Source organism: Mytilus edulis, chromosome 5 (assembly GCF_963676685.1).
Source record: "Mytilus edulis chromosome 5, xbMytEdul2.2, whole genome shotgun sequence".
Classification (NCBI taxonomy): domain Eukaryota; kingdom Metazoa; phylum Mollusca; class Bivalvia; order Mytilida; family Mytilidae; genus Mytilus; species Mytilus edulis.
In genome coordinates, this window is record NC_092348.1 from 46,083,451 (window position 1) to 46,105,573 (window position 22,123).

At 31.7% G+C, this 22,123-nt stretch overlaps 2 long non-coding RNA genes across 2 annotated transcripts; one reads left to right on the forward strand and one right to left on the reverse strand.

Moving 5' to 3' along the window:
• The first annotated feature begins 1,911 nt into the window (after positions 1-1,911).
• Positions 1,912-11,573, forward strand: LOC139523782 (uncharacterized). The gene is made up of 5 exons (XR_011664688.1): positions 1,912-2,253; positions 5,708-5,789; positions 6,567-6,748; positions 10,889-10,996; positions 11,430-11,573. It is a non-coding gene; the product is annotated as an uncharacterized lncRNA (long non-coding RNA).
• A 636-nt stretch (positions 11,574-12,209) lies between these two features.
• On the reverse strand, positions 12,210-21,837 carry LOC139523783 (uncharacterized). The gene is made up of 5 exons (XR_011664690.1): positions 21,488-21,837; positions 17,952-18,033; positions 16,992-17,173; positions 12,743-12,850; positions 12,210-12,309 (listed from the first exon to the last, which is right to left on the reverse strand). It is a non-coding gene; the product is annotated as an uncharacterized lncRNA (long non-coding RNA).
• Positions 21,838-22,123: the final 286 nt, after the last annotated feature.

Consider the following 22,123-nt stretch of genomic DNA (forward strand, 5'->3'; position numbering starts at 1 on the left):
GCAAATTACCTGCTTCTATTTTATTTTTTTATTTGTGTTTCAAGCAAGCATTTATGAAATCAGTACTATGGGAAGAAAGGGGTACTATTTAAAGTATTTTTAGGCAAGACAGAAAATTACAGTACAGGGCTTTTTGCTGTAGGTCTATTGTTAACGATGAAATTGGAAAGAGGATACCAATTACATTAATTTATAACAAAAAATCCAATCAAACGAGATAAGACAGAGAATGAAAGATAATAATATCAATATTTAAAGACCCCTTTAAACTTACCATTAAACATAAACTGACTGATCCAGAAATTTTTATAAAGGGGATGGGGGCAGACTGACTGTTAAAAACACAGGCCTCACTATGCCATGTACTAGTGAACAGTTCGGAACTTCCCGTGGCTTCTCAAAATTTGGCAACCTACATCTCAATTGCAAATTTAGTAAGTACAATTTTGATTTGAATCGACATATTGACAAACATGATAACATAAGGGACACACTGACGACATCAAAAGATCAATGTAGGATAAAAAAAAAATCAAATAGTTTAGGGGTGTGGTGGATGGGTAAATATTGCTGCAAGTTTTGCTTATCCCACATCAATTTTACAAGTATATTCAATCATTTTTTTCCAAAATTCGGTTCGGGGGGGTGGGGGGGGGGGGCAGTGAAAAAACTATGTTAATTAAGTTTTGTTTATTCCACATTGAACTTTTGATGTCGTCCACAAGATCTTGTGAGCTTTACGTTGAATATAGGAGAATTATAAAACAAAATATATTGCTTCACCTTGGAACAATTGATGATCAAGTCCAAAATTTAGCCATTTCAAGGATCTATCAGGCTGATAATGTAGCACTGGCTATTATTAGAATCTTAATTGTATCGAGTAAATCAAGGAGACAGTAGGAAAACTTATAAGATGTTTCCTAATAATCATGATTACAAAAGAGCTTGACACGAATTTTTAACTGAAGGCCGCTGAGTCTGTCCGATTGGTAAAATTTTGATTGCACTTAAATGAATACATAAGTCACGGTGACCCCCTCCCCCTTTTCCTCCCCCGCCCATTATAAGTGTCCAAGACTTTAATTCTTCTCTGATTTAAGCTAGGATGTGTATAGTTAGTAAGTCAGTAATTTGTATTGGTTTGAAATCCAAAATCATAGGATTGATACCAAGACAATACACATTGGTTATACACAAACATGACAAACATACAGACATATATATCATACCAAATTCATAAAGATTGTATATATATATACACAGCCATGTATCACCATCATTGCTGGTGATCCGATGGATAAATCTGTTGTAGAGTTGTCACTGACTTAGACGTTCTTATACATATAATTAATTTCTGTGACTGTATCTTGCATTAATTTGTTACAATAACATCTCCATGGCTTATATATCATGTACTGTAGTACGACGCTAGATTAAAACTGCCGAGGAAAGGTAACACACGGCCACCGAAAACTTTATTATTGTGAGGCCCAGGTGGTCGTGTGGTCTAGCGGGACGGCTACAAAAGGGGGGTATAGGGGGTGGGTTCTAACTATATGTCCCCCTGCAAATGCCGCATTGATCGTACCAAAAAGGGGGGTCCAACCCCCAGAACCCCCCCCCCCCCCCCCTGGATCCGCCACTGATGTATGATAATGTCATGTAGGCCTATGTCTCCGATTTCATTTCTTCATAGTTTTATATAAAGGACTATAAAGCCGCCGTGACTGATTTGTAGACAAATCCTTGTTTATAACAGAGGCCTATTTTAAAATACTCAGTGTACCACTTCTGAACTTTTTTGTATTTATTTTCAATACTTAAATCCCCATTCTTGATTCCAGACCGTCACGTGTTCCGGACTAACTCTCAATCATATACGTAAATGATCGTAAATGTATTCTCGAAAGCTTGACAAGTGGAATACGAAAACCCGGAAAAATCACCGTTGCCGTTTTTTACACTATGACGCAACTCATCCATGGACGCTCGTCTGCTGCTGAATTCATGTTTTACAGTTAAAAAGAATGGAAAGATATATACTAGTCTGATAGATGATACGAGGACCTCTGGTTTTTCAAAACTGTTGGATCAACAAGTTATTATAAACAGATAAATTGAAATGGGTTGCTTGTCGATTAACTTGAAGAAACCGGGGAACGCATGAACGAAACGCACACAAACAAGAAAGTTGTGTTTTTTTTATGGATTACATACCCGCTATTTTGTACTTGGAAAGCGCACCGAAAGGTAAATATATATCATGCACATATTTAAGAAGATGCTAGTGGTATACCTTTCACGAGAAAAAACATTTGAATTTATAAATTTCATCGCATGCAAACCCGAAATCAAAATCAGTCTGACAAAGATCAGAAGATTGGCAAGAACGGACGCAAGTCAACTCGACCCACTGCCAAAACATGAAAACGGCCTACTTTTTTAACAACACGTCTCCCTTTCTAAAAATGTCTCACTCTTGTTAAGGGAGCTACCATGCGAGTTTTATTGGAGGTGGGGGGTCACAGGCACTTTTCTCAGAAAAAAATTCCCTATATATACCTTAATACATGTATAACACATTAAGGTATATAGGATTTTTTTTTTCTGAGACAAGTGCCTGTGTGGGGGGTGCTTGGATGTTATTTGAAAAATATGCGGAACTGGAGTTCCGTCAATTTAAAAAAAAAAAAACTGCAGGATAACATTTTTATCGTAGCCCCCACCCCATAAAAGTCAAGTGGTGGCTTCCTTACCAACTCGTTCTGCTTTAAAAAAAAATTGCCCTACTTATAAAAAGGGTTAAAATCTGTAAAATATACTCCTGCAAAGAATGGCCTTGCCCAACTTGCATGACTTGGGTAAAATCCAAATGAATATAATTAATTAATTTATATAAAAAATAAAAGTCTGCAAATTTGCCCTTATTTACATAAATTTGTACTTATCTAGACTACCTAGTTCAAATAATTACGCCTTCTTGAAAGGCTATTACAATTTTTTTATTTGAAGCCTTACATAATTAGTCATTAGAGTAAAGCGTCCAAAAAATAATAATAATAGCCTTTCAAGACGTCATAATAATTTGGACTACTAGACTACCCAGAAATTAGAAAACACTGATATAAAAATTTAATATATACATAAAATTGATAATTGAAATGGGGAATGTGTCAAAGAGACAACAATCCGACCATAAAGCAGACAACAGGCAGATTCCAAAAAGAAAAGAAAATTTCCGTCAAAAAAAACAAATTAAGAAAACTAATACTAACTGTTATTTGAATGATAATATGTGAATGTTTTATTGAATAGTAATGTTATATAAAGCAAGCAAACCAATTATTGGATATGATTGTTTCCATTAAAAGTAAAAATGATCACAACAAGTTGAAAAATGTGAAATGTTTGACGGAAATTACTTCCCATTTTTTGACACAAGGTTCATGTTTTACGAGGCTTTAAGTTGACACTGGTATAATGGTTTTTATTAGTGTAGTCTGATTATTCAAACATCTCTGTTTCCAAATCTTTTGCTTTTCTTTTGTTAAAAACATCTGTGATATGTATTTTTTTCAATTTCAAATACCTTACTTATTAGATGCTCGTCTGTCAATAAATGTTATGATAGCAACAGGTTCATAAAATCATGCCACATCATTGTAGGTACTTATATAAGCCTGTTAAAATTGTATTTCATAATGTACATTATACATACACATTTTGGATCTTTCAATTTACTTTATTTAATCAATAGTTTTATCAAATCTGTTGCTAACATAATTTCTGTTAAACTTGTCATTTTATGTTAGCAACATTTGGATGTGCTACAAATTAGAGTTATCTGTCCTGGGTTAAAATCTTTTTAAATTTCAGGCAGCACTATTTTGCAGGAGTTCTTAATATGACTTTCAACTAAGATAAAATCTCCAATGTTGGTTAAAAATCTCAAATATATATTGTCCGTCAAATTTATTTATGTTAGCACAATCTTATGTTAGCAACAAGTCCGTCAACATCTTATGTTAGCAACACTATTTAGTCCGTCAAATTTTATGTTAGCAACAATAATGTCCGTCAAATTTTATGTTAGCATAAAAAAAGTCCGTCAAATATTATGTTAGCAACAAAAAAGTCTGTCAAATGTTATGTTAGCAACAAAAAAGTCCGTCAAATATTATGTTAGCAACAATAAAGTCCGTCAATTTTTATGTTAGCAACAACTTAATTTCTGTCAAATCTTATGTTAGCAGCATTGTTCATGTCTGTCAAATTTTATGTTAGCAACTCCAAGATAATCCTTTTTAAAAGTTATTCCAATTCCTTTTTTATTGGTGCAGATGTTCAGAAATGTTTTATTCCAATTTGCCTTTCATATTAAATCAAGATATACAAAATGTACATCCAAACCTTGAAAATACTGAAAATATCAAGATTTTTTGTGTTGCTAACATAAGAATTTTCCGTCAAAATGTCTGTCAATTTTGTTATGATAGCAACATTTTTTTTAAGGTTGTTTTTATTTAAAAAATATAATGTGAATAGATCTATCTTTTGTCAAAAAGTGTTTACTTATATAAGTATAACATGTACAAAATGTATTCCAAAACAGAAATTCATTGGTATTGATTTTGTAAAACATAATTTTGGGAACTTTTCAACTTTCTTATTTGGAATCTGCCATCAGCAGAAGGTCACCAACATGTCTTCAATGCAGCAAGAAATTCCGGAGGCGTCCATCAGCTGGCCCCTAAACAAATATATATATTACGGATTACAAATGTGTCGAGGTTTGTGATTGGATAACAACACAGAGATGTCAGTATATATTCAGGAAACTGCCGGGGTATATACGACGTTTTTATCCCCAATTGGCACCTCAAAAACGTCATCATAACACCGGTTACTATGTGACGTAGTCAAAAGCTATCAGACTGTCAGAGGCTCACAGAGGAAAAATAATGACGTGCTTCAGTCAGTAATACATTTTTGATACAAAATCGCGCATTTTACACTTTTAATACTTAAATTTAATGTTAAAAGTGTTATTATGAATTATTACATACACGATAAAATTATGTTCACAGCAAATTAGAAAATCCTTCACGTATGCCGAACATATCAGGTTGGGTTTTTCAATATATATGTGTTGTCAACAAATACCTGCACTGGAAAATAACATTAAGTCAGGGGTAATCCGTAATATATGTGTAATTCAGGTCTCAGAAAGGGTATATACTGTGACATTCCCGGCTTAGGGCTTATATCCCCTTCGCCTTCGGCTCAGGGGATATAAACTCTAAGCCGGGAATGTCACAGTATATACCCTGTCTGAGACCTGAATAACATATAATATACTAGTTCAGTGATAATGAACGCCATACTAAACATGCTAAACTCCAAATTGTACACAAGAAACTAAAATTAAAAATAGTACAAGACTAACAAAGGCCAGAGGCTCCTGACTTGGGACAGGTGCAAAATTCAGGCGGGGTTAGACATGTTTATGAGATCTCAACCCTCTCCCTATACATGTACATGTACTGTACCTCTAGCCAATGCAGATGTATGATATCTATTGATTTTAATTGATGTGTCATTTCTAAAACCATGATTGTGGATTCATATTTATTATTAAATTATTATGTACATGTAATTTATGTATTTATTTAGTGTATCATAATCTATTTGAACTTTTTTTTAGCTGACTCAAAATCAAGCTGTTTGTGCCTCCTCTTGTACATGGGAAGTGGACTCCTTGAGAAGGTGAAAGGTCTGCTTTACATGTACGTATAAATGTTAATATAAAAATACAAAAAATGTGGTGATCATGGTGATAGTGAATGAGAAAATAGAGGAATTTTTAAAAGTGTAAATTCACTTTTTTCCACTTATAAATCTGTCATATTGTAGTTTATATGATAATAATGTTTAAATTACATAATTATTTTCAAAATAAAATATTGTTTAACGAGAAAAGAAAACTCTCCACCAGAAATCAATTGACATTGAAGTTAACTGTTAACAACAATAGGTCACTTTACATCCTTCAACAATGACTATGAGCAAAGCCAATACTGCATATTCAGTTTTTAAGGACCCTATATGAGAATCACAAATTTGTAAATCTATTCAAACAAGAAAACTAAGAGACTGATTTATACAATGTAAAATATAAAAAACAGAACAAAAAAAAATAAGATAAACAGCAACATACATGTAAGACAAATCGAACCACTAAATTACACTTATTTAGTTAGAAATATGTGTCGAATGACCCCTCTTGCTAACTAACATGCCAACATGACTAAAAATGGAACATAGGGGTAAAATACAGTTTTTGGCTAATACTTGTATCTCTGAAAGCAGAAACTAAAGCATTCAGAGCAAATTTGACCTGAGGTTAAAATGTTTATCAGGTTAAGAAGAGCTATCCTTTTTTCAGGGAAAGTTTGTTGGTTTAGTTTAAAACATCAAAACTAAGCCAATTTTGCAAGATCAAATATTAAATGCAATTTTGGCAGATATTATAACTTCATTTCATTAAACATTATTTCTTTTAGCATTTTCAATGAATGTACAAGTACAAGTACTTTGAGAAGTAGGAGAAGCTAAGCAACAGAACAGAATTCATTTGGGTCATTGCTGTCTAGATTATATAGTGGATTCATAGATTGTCATATTGATTTATGTGCATATGAGCACAGAGGAGCAGTATAGTCAATGAATAATTTTGTGATGAGAGGTATGTTTATATTAAAATGATGCCTAGTTTATTTGATAATTTTGCTCTCTTGTCAAACTCGGTAAATCATGTACATATAGTTTCCAAGATTTATTTTAAAATTTGAGGTCATAGAGTTCCATGTTTTGATTCTTGTTGTGGGCAAGTTTGAAAATTATCCATGTTAACAGTTAGAAGTGACAAATTATTTTTTTTACAAAACCATTAACAATTTGTAGTCCAGTCTAACTAAGATTTAACCCTTTCCTCCATGGAATTTTTTTATTACATACTTGATTCGCATAGGATTTTTTCAATAAACATGATTAAAAAAAATCATCAGGTTTAAAGTATTAATGCATTGTGAAAACGAACATTTCATCAATGAAATTCAAGTCAGATATTCTCATGACTATCCTTTTCATATTGGATACAATTTTTTTTAAGTCTTTTTTAATATGCAGACATTTTGTAGTCAATGCATTTCAACTGAGGTACTACACAGGCGTCAAAAGGCGTCATTATGGAGTAAAGGGGTCAAAAAGCGTCATTATGGAGGAAACGGTTAACCTCAAACTAATTAAAACAGAAAATGTTTTAGTTCTAATCTATAGCGTTATGCCCTTTAAATTTATATACACAGAAAAAAGTCCCATAAAATCTAACTTGAGGAAAACTCAAAAGTGGCATTTTATATTTCCTTTGGAAATTAACATTGGAAGGGGAGAGAACTCCGCAAAAATGAGTCCTTTTTTGGTCAGTTTTTGGTTGATTTTCTTGAAATTTATGTAAAGGCTTAAGCACGATACTTTTATGGAGTTAATATAAGTTTGTATTTGACTAAATTATATAATCTCCTGCTCATGAAATGTACAAAACCGAAGTGTTACAGGTAGTTTTTTTTTGTGCATTTTTCATTAAAGAAATTGCAAATTTGAAGCTTTGAGACCATTTTGAAAAAATAATGTGAAAATTTGGTATTGTTTATATCTGTATATTATATTCTTTCAGCATCTTACTTGTCTAAAGAAACTTTAAACCACAAAATGAAGAATACATGCTTAATTATTTTTATCAAATTTGAGATTCTTTACCTGGACACCAAGCAATAGGTATGGGCTTTGCTCATTGTTGAAGGCCATACAGTGACCAATAGTTGTTAATGTCTGTGTCACTTTGGTCTTTTGTGGATAGTTGTCTCATTGGCAATCATACAACATCTTCTTTTTTATAATAACTTATGGTAAAGTGATTAATATTGTGCAATTGTAGTTATAATATAGGGTTATTGCATGAATATTGTCATGAGTAGAATTTTATATTGCACGAGCTTGCAAGTGCAATTTTTGTTCTACAAGGGACAATATTTCCCAATATTCATGCAATAATTTTGAAGATGTATTGCACTGGTGCAATATTTTAGGGTTATTGCATGAATATTGGGGAATATTGTCCCGAGTAGAATTTTATATTGCACAAGCTTGCGAGTGCAATATATGTTCTACGAGGGACAATATACCCCAATATTCATGCAATAACCCTTTTATTGTATAGCAATATAATATTTGAAAGTAAAAATTGGTTTAAACTAAGAGTTTGTCATTGATGACTTCATGACTTTTTTGAAGATTTATTGCACTAGTGCAATATTAGCATTTATTGCACGCTAACTTTTAGTTATTTTCTGTGGGAAATATTATATTGCTATACAATAATAGAATTTATTGCACGCTAACTTTTGGTTACTTTCTGTGGGAAATATTATATTGCTATGCAAAAATTCTTGTAATTAGTGCTTCACTTAAATGTTGACAAGTTTCTTACTCCTTGATACAGGTCCTAATTTGGATTGTAAATAAATATTTGACATATTATATGTTTCTGAATTAATGAAGTCAAAGAACTTGAAATTGGTTACACAGCTACGTTTGCATCTATGTACTATTTCTGAACCAAAAAATATGTAGTACTGTAGCTTCGGAGGCGACAGCATCAACAATGTATTAGTTTGTGATTAGGTCTAGTTTATGGTGAACCACAAGTGATAATGTGATAGGATAATCATATTTGGTATGCAGTTGTATAAGCATTGGCACATCTCATTTCCATGGAGATTATTTGGCCCTGCCTTCTCAGTCATGGTCTATTGACTTCGAAACTTTTGCTTATTTTACATGTATTAGTTTGTGATTAGGTCAGTTTATGGGGAACCACAAGTGGTAGGTCAATGATATTTGGTATGCAGTTGTATAAGCATTGGTATATCTCATTTCCATGGAGATAATTTGGCTCCGCCCCCTTAGTCATGGTCTATTGACTTTGAAACTTATCTTAGTTTTCATGTATTAGTTTGTGATTAGATCAGTTTAAGATAAACTGCTTATGTTTAGTCAATAATATTTGGTATGCAAATTTATTGGTATTTGCATGTATTGTTTCCAGGGAGATTATATAGCCCCACCCCCTCATCATCGTTCATTGACTTTGAAACTTTTACATAGTTGACACGTTAATGTTTGTAATTAGGTTTGGGAAAGTCAATGGCATTTGGTATGCAGTTGTATTAGCATTGGCACATCTCATTTACATGGAGATTGTTTAGCCATGTAACTCAGTCATGGTTCATTGACTTTGAATATTTGCATAACTTATGTAAGATGTTAAAGTATTGCTATTTTGATTTCAACATTTGCATATAATCAAAATTACCAAAAAAGGCTAGACATATCTCTGTTAAACAGTTTATTCATGTTATTACACCGTTACATTTTCAAATCTCTTCAAGTTAAGATTTTCAAACATGGAATAATATGATCACTGTGGGTATTATTTGTAAAAAAAATTATAGTACAAAACAAGTACATGTACTGTACAATACATGTACCGTACCTAAATGTTACAATAATTTTTAAGTAAAGAAAGTTATGATACTAAATATCAAAAGTAAATGTCCAGTACTACAGATTTTAAGTACAGAAACATTACCTATGCAAAAGTAGCAGTTTATATGAATTCAAGAATTGAATCTACATGTATATTCAATTAAAGATTTCTTGCTGTTGTGCAATACACTGGGCTGTTGCGCAATAATTGGTTAATCTGTTGTCAGACTGCAAACAAACAATAATTTCTCAATGTCACATGTATATCAGAAATTTATAAAAAGAAAACTAAAAGGAGGTTTTCTTAATAGCTATAAATCAGTCATCAAAGTTTAACGAAATTTTAAGGATACATGTATTTCCAAAAACTTGAAAGTCACCCCTTTTCTTATGACATGTATGAAGAAAATCTTATAACTCAGAAACTGACAAACTTAAATTTATAAAAATCAAATGGGAGCTTACAACAAAAAATATGAACAATTTAACTAAGTTTCATGATATTCAGCATTTTTGTTCCACTCAACGAAGTTTTGGGGGGTATAATGTTTTTGACCTGTCTGTCTGACGTCAAGTCCTGTTTCTTGTCATCACAACTGTTTTCAAACCACACAACAGAATTTCATGAAATCTTTTTAGATAATAAGGACATAAAATGTAGATGTGCATATCAACAGGAAATTAAGATTCAATTTTTTTTCTAGGAGTTAATTAAGCCCCTTTGAACTTATTTGCTTTAATGTACTACTTCAACAGTTTGTTATTGTAACTCCCGTGAATCCACACAACAGAATTTCATGAAACTTTGTAGATAATAAGGACATACTATGTAGATGTGCATATGGACAGGAAATTACAATTCATTTTTTTTTCTAGGAGTTATGCCCCTTTGAACTTATTTGCTTTATTACTACTTCAGCAGTTTGTCATTGCAACTCCTCTGAATCCACACAACAGAATTTCATGAAACTTAGTAGATAATAAGGACATACTATGTAGATGTGCATATTGACAGGAAATTATGATTCAATTGAAGTTTATCAATTGCCAAGGTACATTGAAAGGTTGTTCTTTTATTAAAATCTGCACATACATTGTATATAGGATTTTTTTTAAGCTTAAACTTGATCTTCTTTCTGTTGTTAGCTTACATTTTGTTTCAATTTACTTAAAAGTAAAAGTATATAGGAAAGGTATAAATTAGTGAGCATCGGTTCATACTACATGTAGTTTTTGTCTGGACGTCTTGATTAATTTATATATATATATACAATTTTAGCTTGTTACCAAATGAAAGGAAAGGACATTATTGGCAAGGATTGATATTACTGGTGAACATGAATGTCATGTAGGTGTGAATGCCCTGCAAAACAGACCTGATATCAAAGTAAGTTCATCTGTAGAATTGCAGTTAATTTAGATAATTTTATGTTATCTACATAAAACTGTTTCAAGTTTAATTGTACATGTACACTGTTGCTTATTTTTCTCACTTTCTGATTCAATGCATGCATTAAACCTTACTCTGCTCGCCTCCTTCTGCTCCATACACACACACATGAGATGTCAGAAATTCAGACTATCATAGCATTTACATTACAAACTTACCTAGTCAGACTGGCCTATATTATGTATTGATAAGTTAACGTTGTTATCATTTAGAAAACATAAAATATTTGCCACTGGACATTCAAATAAGCAAAAAAAAAACGTCCAGTTAATGATTTTGCATTAACAGAATGAATTTGCAAACATATAACAATTAGCTTATGTAATTCATGGACGTTAGATTTATATTCTTTATGAATATTTTATTTCAGTTACCATCACAGTGAACATGGTGAAGAATGACCAATACCATGAATACAGGACATAGAAGACTACCTCACAAACTTGGGAATTTTACAAAAAATAGAACGTTTAAATTTACAAAGAAGACATTTACTTTGACATTCATAGACTTGGAAAGTAAAGAAATTATAATGTGACTATAAATCCTTGGAAATAAAATTTTTAACTTTGAAGAAGATTGAAGATTATGTTTGTTCTAAGAAAGTTTGAAGAAAAAGGATACATTCAAAACTGTAAAAAGGAAACATTACAGTATTCTCAATTTATACTCTTGAGATCAATTACTTTTGATATATAATTAAAAGGACTTATAAAAGTAAGGACATTTGGTTGAATTGCCAATGAGAAAAATATCCACCAGAGTTCACATGATGTGATAGTGAGCTATTATTGGTCACCATATGTCCTCCAACAATGAAAACAATGAACTATATAGTGTGTTGTGAAAGGGTTTGGACATGACAAATAGAGAAAACTAAGAGCCTTATTTTATCAAGTTAATACATGAAAGCAAAATATGAACCAAAGACCACCACTGAAATACTTCTGATTATTGTTGATTTACTCTTGAAATATCATGTAAAATGTTTAAAAAGATATCATCAATATTCAACTTGTTAAACATCAAGTCACTGTAGGACAGAAAGTTCTATGACAAAATCCTTGTATGTGTATTGCATCAGAATATTTTTTTTAGATAGAACAGTGGTGGTCTTTGGTTCATATTTTGCTTTCATAGATTTATAGTCACGTTCTATTTTTTGTAAAATTCCCAAGTTTGTGAGGTAGTCTTCTATGTCCTGTATTCATGGTATTGGTCATTCTTCACCATGTTCACTGTGATGGTAACTGAAATAAAATATTCATAAAGAATATAAATCTAACGTCCATGAATTACATAAGCTAATTGTTATATGTTTGCAAATTCATTCTGTTAATGCAAAATCATTAACTGGACGTTTTTTTTTTGCTTATTTGAATGTCCAGTGGCAAATATTTTATGTTTTCTAAATGATAACAACGTTAACTTATCAATACATAATATAGGCCAGTCTGACTAGGTAAGTTTGTAATGTAAATGCTATGATAGTCTGAATTTCTGACATCTCATGTGTGTGTGTATGGAGCAGAAGGAGGCGAGCAGAGTAAGGTTTAATGCATGCATTGAATCAGAAAGTGAGAAAAATAAGCAACAGTGTACATGTACAATTAAACTTGAAACAGTTTTAGGTAGATAACATAAAATTATCTAAATTAACTGCAATTCTACAGATGAACTTACTTTGATATCAGGTCTGTTTTGCAGGGCATTCACACCTACATGACATTCATGTTCACCAGTAATATCAATCCTTGCCAATAATGTCCTTTCCTTTCATTTGGTAACAAGCTAAAATTGTATATATATATATAAATTAATCAAGACGTCCAGACAAAAACTACATGTAGTATGAACCGATGCTCACTAATTTATACCTTTCCTATATACTTTTACTTTTAAGTAAATTGAAACAAAATGTAAGCTAACAACAGAAAGAAGATCAAGTTTAAGCTTAAAAAAAATCCTATATACAATGTATGTGCAGATTTTAATAAAAGAACAACCTTTCAATGTACCTTGGCAATTGATAAACTTCAATTGAATCATAATTTCCTGTCAATATGCACATCTACATAGTATGTCCTTATTATCTACTAAGTTTCATGAAATTCTGTTGTGTGGATTCAGAGGAGTTGCAATGACAAACTGCTGAAGTAGTAATAAAGCAAATAAGTTCAAAGGGGCATAACTCCTAGAAAAAAAAATGAATTGTAATTTCCTGTCCATATGCACATCTACATAGTATGTCCTTATTATCTACAAAGTTTCATGAAATTCTGTTGTGTGGATTCACGGGAGTTACAATAACAAACTGTTGAAGTAGTACATTAAAGCAAATAAGTTCAAAGGGGCTTAATTAACTCCTAGAAAAAAAATTGAATCTTAATTTCCTGTTGATATGCACATCTACATTTTATGTCCTTATTATCTAAAAAGATTTCATGAAATTCTGTTGTGTGGTTTGAAAACAGTTGTGATGACAAGAAACAGGACTTGACGTCAGACAGACAGGTCAAAAACATTATACCCCCCAAAACTTCGTTGAGTGGAACAAAAATGCTGAATATCATGAAACTTAGTTAAATTGTTCATATTTTTTGTTGTAAGCTCCCATTTGATTTTTATAAATTTAAGTTTGTCAGTTTCTGAGTTATAAGATTTTCTTCATACATGTCATAAGAAAAGGGGTGACTTTCAAGTTTTTGGAAATACATGTATCCTTAAAATTTCGTTAAACTTTGATGACTGATTTATAGCTATTAAGAAAACCTCCTTTTAGTTTTCTTTTTATAAATTTCTGATATACATGTGACATTGAGAAATTATTGTTTGTTTGCAGTCTGACAACAGATTAACCAATTATTGCGCAACAGCCCAGTGTATTGCACAACAGCAAGAAATCTTTAATTGAATATACATGTAGATTCAATTCTTGAATTCATATAAACTGCTACTTTTGCATAGGTAATGTTTCTGTACTTAAAATCTGTAGTACTGGACATTTACTTTTGATATTTAGTATCATAACTTTCTTTACTTAAAAATTATTGTAACATTTAGGTACGGTACATGTATTGTACAGTACATGTACTTGTTTTGTACTATAATTTTTTTTACAAATAATACCCACAGTGATCATATTATTCCATGTTTGAAAATCTTAACTTGAAGAGATTTGAAAATGTAACGGTGTAATAACATGAATAAACTGTTATCACAGAGATATGTCTAGCCTTTTTTGGTAATTTTGATTATATGCAAATGTTGAAATCAAAATAGCAATACTTTAACATCTTACATAAGTTATGCAAATATTCAAAGTCAATGAACCATGACTGAGTTACATGGCTAAACAATCTCCATGTAAATGAGATGTGCCAATGCTAATACAACTGCATACCAAATGCCATTGACTTTCCCAAACCTAATTACAAACATTAACGTGTCAACTATGTAAAAGTTTCAAAGTCAATGAACGATGATGAGGGGGTGGGGCTATATAATCTCCCTGGAAACAATACATGCAAATACCAATAAATTTGCATACCAAATATTATTGACTAAACATAAGCAGTTTATCTTAAATTGATCTAATCACAAACTAATACATGAAAACTAAGATAAGTTTCAAAGTCAATAGACCATGACTAAGGGGGCGGAGCCAAATTATCTCCATGGAAATGAGATATACCAATGCTTATACAACTGCATACCAAATATCATTGACCTACCACTTGTGGTTCCCCATAAACTGACCTAATCACAAACTAATACATGTAAAATAAGCAAAAGTTTCGAAGTCAATAGACCATGACTGAGAAGGCAGGGCCAAATAATCTCCATGGAAATGAGATGTGCCAATGCTTATACAACTGCATACCAAATATGATTATCCTATCACATTATCACTTGTGGTTCACCATAAACTAGACCTAATCACAAACTAATACATTGTTTATGCTGTCGCCTCCGAAGCTACAGTACTACATATTTTTTGGTTCAGAAATAGTACATAGATGCAAACGTAGCTGTGTAACCAATTTCAAGTTCTTTGACTTCATTAATTCAGAAACATATAATATGTCAAATATTTATTTACAATCCAAATTAGGACCTGTATCAAGGAGTAAGAAACTTGTCAACATTTAAGTGAAGCACTAATTACAAGAATTTTTGCATAGCAATATAATATTTCCCACAGAAAGTAACCAAAAGTTAGCGTGCAATAAATTCTATTATTGTATAGCAATATAATATTTCCCACAGAAAATAACTAAAAGTTAGCGTGCAATAAATGCTAATATTGCACTAGTGCAATAAATCTTCAAAAAAGTCATGAAGTCATCAATGACAAACTCTTAGTTTAAACCAATTTTTACTTTCAAATATTATATTGCTATACAATAAAAGGGTTATTGCATGAATATTGGGGTATATTGTCCCTCGTAGAACATATATTGCACTCGCAAGCTTGTGCAATATAAAATTCTACTCGGGACAATATTCCCCAATATTCATGCAATAACCCTAAAATATTGCACCAGTGCAATACATCTTCAAAATTATTGCATGAATATTGGGAAATATTGTCCCTTGTAGAACAAAAATTGCACTTGCAAGCTCGTGCAATATAAAATTCTACTCATGACAATATTCATGCAATAACCCTATATTATAACTACAATTGCACAATATTAATCACTTTACCATAAGTTATTATAAAAAAGAAGATGTTGTATGATTGCCAATGAGACAACTATCCACAAAAGACCAAAGTGACACAGACATTAACAACTATTGGTCACTGTATGGCCTTCAACAATGAGCAAAGCCCATACCTATTGCTTGGTGTCCAGGTAAAGAATCTCAAATTTGATAAAAATAATTAAGCATGTATTCTTCATTTTGTGGTTTAAAGTTTCTTTAGACAAGTAAGATGCTGAAAGAATATAATATACAGATATAAACAATACCAAATTTTCACATTATTTTTTCAAAATGGTCTCAAAGCTTCAAATTTGCAATTTCTTTAATGAAAAATGCACAAAAAAAAACTACCTGTAACACTTCGGTTTTGTACATTTCATGAGCAGGAGATTATATAATTTAGTCAAATACAAACTTATATTAACTCCATAAAAGTATCGTGCTTAAGCCTTTACATAAATTTCAAGAAAATCAACCAAAAACTGACCAAAAAAGGACTCATTTTTGCGGAGTTCTCTCCCCTTCCAATGTTAATTTCCAAAGGAAATATAAAATGCCACTTTTGAGTTTTCCTCAAGTTAGATTTTATGGGACTTTTTTCTGTGTATATAAATTTAAAGGGCATAACGCTATAGATTAGAACTAAAACATTTTCTGTTTTAATTAGTTTGAGGTTAACCGTTTCCTCCATAATGACGCTTTTTGACCCCTTTACTCCATAATGACGCCTTTTGACGCCTGTGTAGTACCTCAGTTGAAATGCATTGACTACAAAATGTCTGCATATTAAAAAAGACTTAAAAAAAATTGTATCCAATATGAAAAGGATAGTCATGAGAATATCTGACTTGAATTTCATTGATGAAATGTTCGTTTTCACAATGCATTAATACTTTAAACCTGATGATTTTTTTTAATCATGTTTATTGAAAAAATCCTATGCGAATCAAGTATGTAATAAAAAAATTCCATGGAGGAAAGGGTTAAATCTTAGTTAGACTGGACTACAAATTGTTAATGGTTTTGTAAAAAAAATAATTTGTCACTTCTAACTGTTAACATGGATAATTTTCAAACTTGCCCACAACAAGAATCAAAACATGGAACTCTATGACCTCAAATTTTAAAATAAATCTTGGAAACTATATGTACATGATTTACCGAGTTTGACAAGAGAGCAAAATTATCAAATAAACTAGGCATCATTTTAATATAAACATACCTCTCATCACAAAATTATTCATTGACTATACTGCACCTCTGTGCTCATATGCACATAAATCAATATGACAATCTATGAATCCACTATATAATCTAGACAGCAATGACCCAAATGAATTCTGTTCTGTTGCTTAGCTTCTCCTACTTCTCAAAGTACTTGTACTTGTACATTCATTGAAAATGCTAAAAGAAATAATGTTTAATGAAATGAAGTTATAATATCTGCCAAAATTGCATTTAATATTTGATCTTGCAAAATTGGCTTAGTTTTGATGTTTTAAACTAAACCAACAAACTTTCCCTGAAAAAAGGATAGCTCTTCTTAACCTGATAAACATTTTAACCTCAGGTCAAATTTGCTCTGAATGCTTTAGTTTCTGCTTTCAGAGATACAAGTATTAGCCAAAAACTGTATTTTACCCCTATGTTCCATTTTTAGTCATGTTGGCATGTTAGTTAGCAAGAGGGGTCATTCGACACATATTTCTAACTAAATAAGTGTAATTTAGTGGTTCGATTTGTCTTACATGTATGTTGCTGTTTATCTTATTTTTTTTTTGTTCTGTTTTTTATATTTTACATTGTATAAATCAGTCTCTTAGTTTTCTTGTTTGAATAGATTTACAAATTTGTGATTCTCATATAGGGTCCTTAAAAACTGAATATGCAGTATTGGCTTTGCTCATAGTCATTGTTGAAGGATGTAAAGTGACCTATTGTTGTTAACAGTTAACTTCAATGTCAATTGATTTCTGGTGGAGAGTTTTCTTTTCTCGTTAAACAATATTTTATTTTGAAAATAATTATGTAATTTAAACATTATTATCATATAAACTACAATATGACAGATTTATAAGTGGAAAAAAGTGAATTTACACTTTTAAAAATTCCTCTATTTTCTCATTCACTATCACCATGATCACCACATTTTTTGTATTTTTATATTAACATTTATACGTACATGTAAAGCAGACCTTTCACCTTCTCAAGGAGTCCACTTCCCATGTACAAGAGGAGGCACAAACAGCTTGATTTTGAGTCAGCTAAAAAAAAGTTCAAATAGATTATGATACACTAAATAAATACATAAATTACATGTACATAATAATTTAATAATAAATATGAATCCACAATCATGGTTTTAGAAATGACACATCAATTAAAATCAATAGATATCATACATCTGCATTGGCTAGAGGTACAGTACATGTACATGTATAGGGAGAGGGTTGAGATCTCATAAACATGTCTAACCCCGCCTGAATTTTGCACCTGTCCCAAGTCAGGAGCCTCTGGCCTTTGTTAGTCTTGTACTATTTTTAATTTTAGTTTCTTGTGTACAATTTGGAGTTTAGCATGTTTAGTATGGCGTTCATTATCACTGAACTAGTATATTATATGTTATTCAGGTCTCAGACAGGGTATATACTGTGACATTCCCGGCTTAGAGTTTATATCCCCTGAGCCGAAGGCGAAGGGGATATAAGCCCTAAGCCGGGAATGTCACAGTATATACCCTTTCTGAGACCTGAATTACACATATATTACGGATTACCCCTGACTTAATGTTATTTTCCAGTGCAGGTATTTGTTGACAACACATATATATTGAAAAACCCAACCTGATATGTTCGGCATACGTGAAGGATTTTCTAATTTGCTGTGAACATAATTTTATCGTGTATGTAATAATTCATAATAACACTTTTAACATTAAATTTAAGTATTAAAAGTGTAAAATGCGCGATTTTGTATCAAAAATGTATTACTGACTGAAGCACGTCATTATTTTTCCTCTGTGAGCCTCTGACAGTCTGATAGCTTTTGACTACGTCACATAGTAACCGGTGTTATGATGACGTTTTTGAGGTGCCAATTGGGGATAAAAACGTCGTATATACCCCGGCAGTTTCCTGAATATATACTGACATCTCTGTGTTGTTATCCAATCACAAACCTCGACACATTTGTAATCCGTAATATATATATTTGTTTAGGGGCCAGCTGATGGACGCCTCCGGAATTTCTTGCTGCATTGAAGACATGTTGGTGACCTTCTGCTGATGGCAGATTCCAAATAAGAAAGTTGAAAAGTTCCCAAAATTATGTTTTACAAAATCAATACCAATGAATTTCTGTTTTGGAATACATTTTGTACATGTTATACTTATATAAGTAAACACTTTTTGACAAAAGATAGATCTATTCACATTATATTTTTTAAATAAAAACAACCTTAAAAAAAATGTTGCTATCATAACAAAATTGACAGACATTTTGACGGAAAATTCTTATGTTAGCAACACAAAAAATCTTGATATTTTCAGTATTTTCAAGGTTTGGATGTACATTTTGTATATCTTGATTTAATATGAAAGGCAAATTGGAATAAAACATTTCTGAACATCTGCACCAATAAAAAAGGAATTGGAATAACTTTTAAAAAGGATTATCTTGGAGTTGCTAACATAAAATTTGACAGACATGAACAATGCTGCTAACATAAGATTTGACAGAAATTAAGTTGTTGCTAACATAAAAATTGACGGACTTTATTGTTGCTAACATAATATTTGACGGACTTTTTTGTTGCTAACATAACATTTGACAGACTTTTTTGTTGCTAACATAATATTTGACGGACTTTTTTTATGCTAACATAAAATTTGACGGACATTATTGTTGCTAACATAAAATTTGACGGACTAAATAGTGTTGCTAACATAAGATGTTGACGGACTTGTTGCTAACATAAGATTGTGCTAACATAAATAAATTTGACGGACAATATATATTTGAGATTTTTAACCAACATTGGAGATTTTATCTTAGTTGAAAGTCATATTAAGAACTCCTGCAAAATAGTGCTGCCTGAAATTTAAAAAGATTTTAACCCAGGACAGATAACTCTAATTTGTAGCACATCCAAATGTTGCTAACATAAAATGACAAGTTTAACAGAAATTATGTTAGCAACAGATTTGATAAAACTATTGATTAAATAAAGTAAATTGAAAGATCCAAAATGTGTATGTATAATGTACATTATGAAATACAATTTTAACAGGCTTATATAAGTACCTACAATGATGTGGCATGATTTTATGAACCTGTTGCTATCATAACATTTATTGACAGACGAGCATCTAATAAGTAAGGTATTTGAAATTGAAAAAAATACATATCACAGATGTTTTTAACAAAAGAAAAGCAAAAGATTTGGAAACAGAGATGTTTGAATAATCAGACTACACTAATAAAAACCATTATACCAGTGTCAACTTAAAGCCTCGTAAAACATGAACCTTGTGTCAAAAAATGGGAAGTAATTTCCGTCAAACATTTCACATTTTTCAACTTGTTGTGATCATTTTTACTTTTAATGGAAACAATCATATCCAATAATTGGTTTGCTTGCTTTATATAACATTACTATTCAATAAAACATTCACATATTATCATTCAAATAACAGTTAGTATTAGTTTTCTTAATTTGTTTTTTTTGACGGAAATTTTCTTTTCTTTTTGGAATCTGCCTGTTGTCTGCTTTATGGTCGGATTGTTGTCTCTTTGACACATTCCCCATTTCAATTATCAATTTTATGTATATATTAAATTTTTATATCAGTGTTTTCTAATTTCTGGGTAGTCTAGTAGTCCAAATTATTATGACGTCTTGAAAGGCTATTATTATTATTTTTTGGACGCTTTACTCTAATGACTAATTATGTAAGGCTTCAAATAAAAAAATTGTAATAGCCTTTCAAGAAGGCGTAATTATTTGAACTAGGTAGTCTAGATAAGTACAAATTTATGTAAATAAGGGCAAATTTGCAGACTTTTATTTTTTATATAAATTAATTAATTATATTCATTTGGATTTTACCCAAGTCATGCAAGTTGGGCAAGGCCATTCTTTGCAGGAGTATATTTTACAGATTTTAACCCTTTTTATAAGTAGGGCAATTTTTTTTTAAAGCAGAACGAGTTGGTAAGGAAGCCACCACTTGACTTTTATGGGGTGGGGGCTACGATAAAAATGTTATCCTGCAGTTTGTTTTTTTTTAAATTGACGGAACTCCAGTTCCGCATATTTTTCAAATAACATCCAAGCACCCCCCACACAGGCACTTGTCTCAGAAAAAAAAAATCCTATATACCTTAATGTGTTATACATGTATTAAGGTATATATAGGGAATTTTTTTCTGAGAAAAGTGCCTGTGACCCCCCACCTCCAATAAAACTCGCATGGTAGCTCCCTTAACAAGAGTGAGACATTTTTAGAAAGGGAGACGTGTTGTTAAAAAAGTAGGCCGTTTTCATGTTTTGGCAGTGGGTCGAGTTGACTTGCGTCCGTTCTTGCCAATCTTCTGATCTTTGTCAGACTGATTTTGATTTCGGGTTTGCATGCGATGAAATTTATAAATTCAAATGTTTTTTCTCGTGAAAGGTATACCACTAGCATCTTCTTAAATATGTGCATGATATATATTTACCTTTCGGTGCGCTTTCCAAGTACAAAATAGCGGGTATGTAATCCATAAAAAAAACACAACTTTCTTGTTTGTGTGCGTTTCGTTCATGCGTTCCCCGGTTTCTTCAAGTTAATCGACAAGCAACCCATTTCAATTTATCTGTTTATAATAACTTGTTGATCCAACAGTTTTGAAAAACCAGAGGTCCTCGTATCATCTATCAGACTAGTATATATCTTTCCATTCTTTTTAACTGTAAAACATGAATTCAGCAGCAGACGAGCGTCCATGGATGAGTTGCGTCATAGTGTAAAAAACGGCAACGGTGATTTTTCCGGGTTTTCGTATTCCACTTGTCAAGCTTTCGAGAATACATTTACGATCATTTACGTATATGATTGAGAGTTAGTCCGGAACACGTGACGGTCTGGAATCAAGAATGGGGATTTAAGTATTGAAAATAAATACAAAAAAGTTCAGAAGTGGTACACTGAGTATTTTAAAATAGGCCTCTGTTATAAACAAGGATTTGTCTACAAATCAGTCACGGCGGCTTTATAGTCCTTTATATAAAACTATGAAGAAATGAAATCGGAGACATAGGCCTACATGACATTATCATACATCAGTGGCGGATCCAGGGGGGGGGGGGTTCTG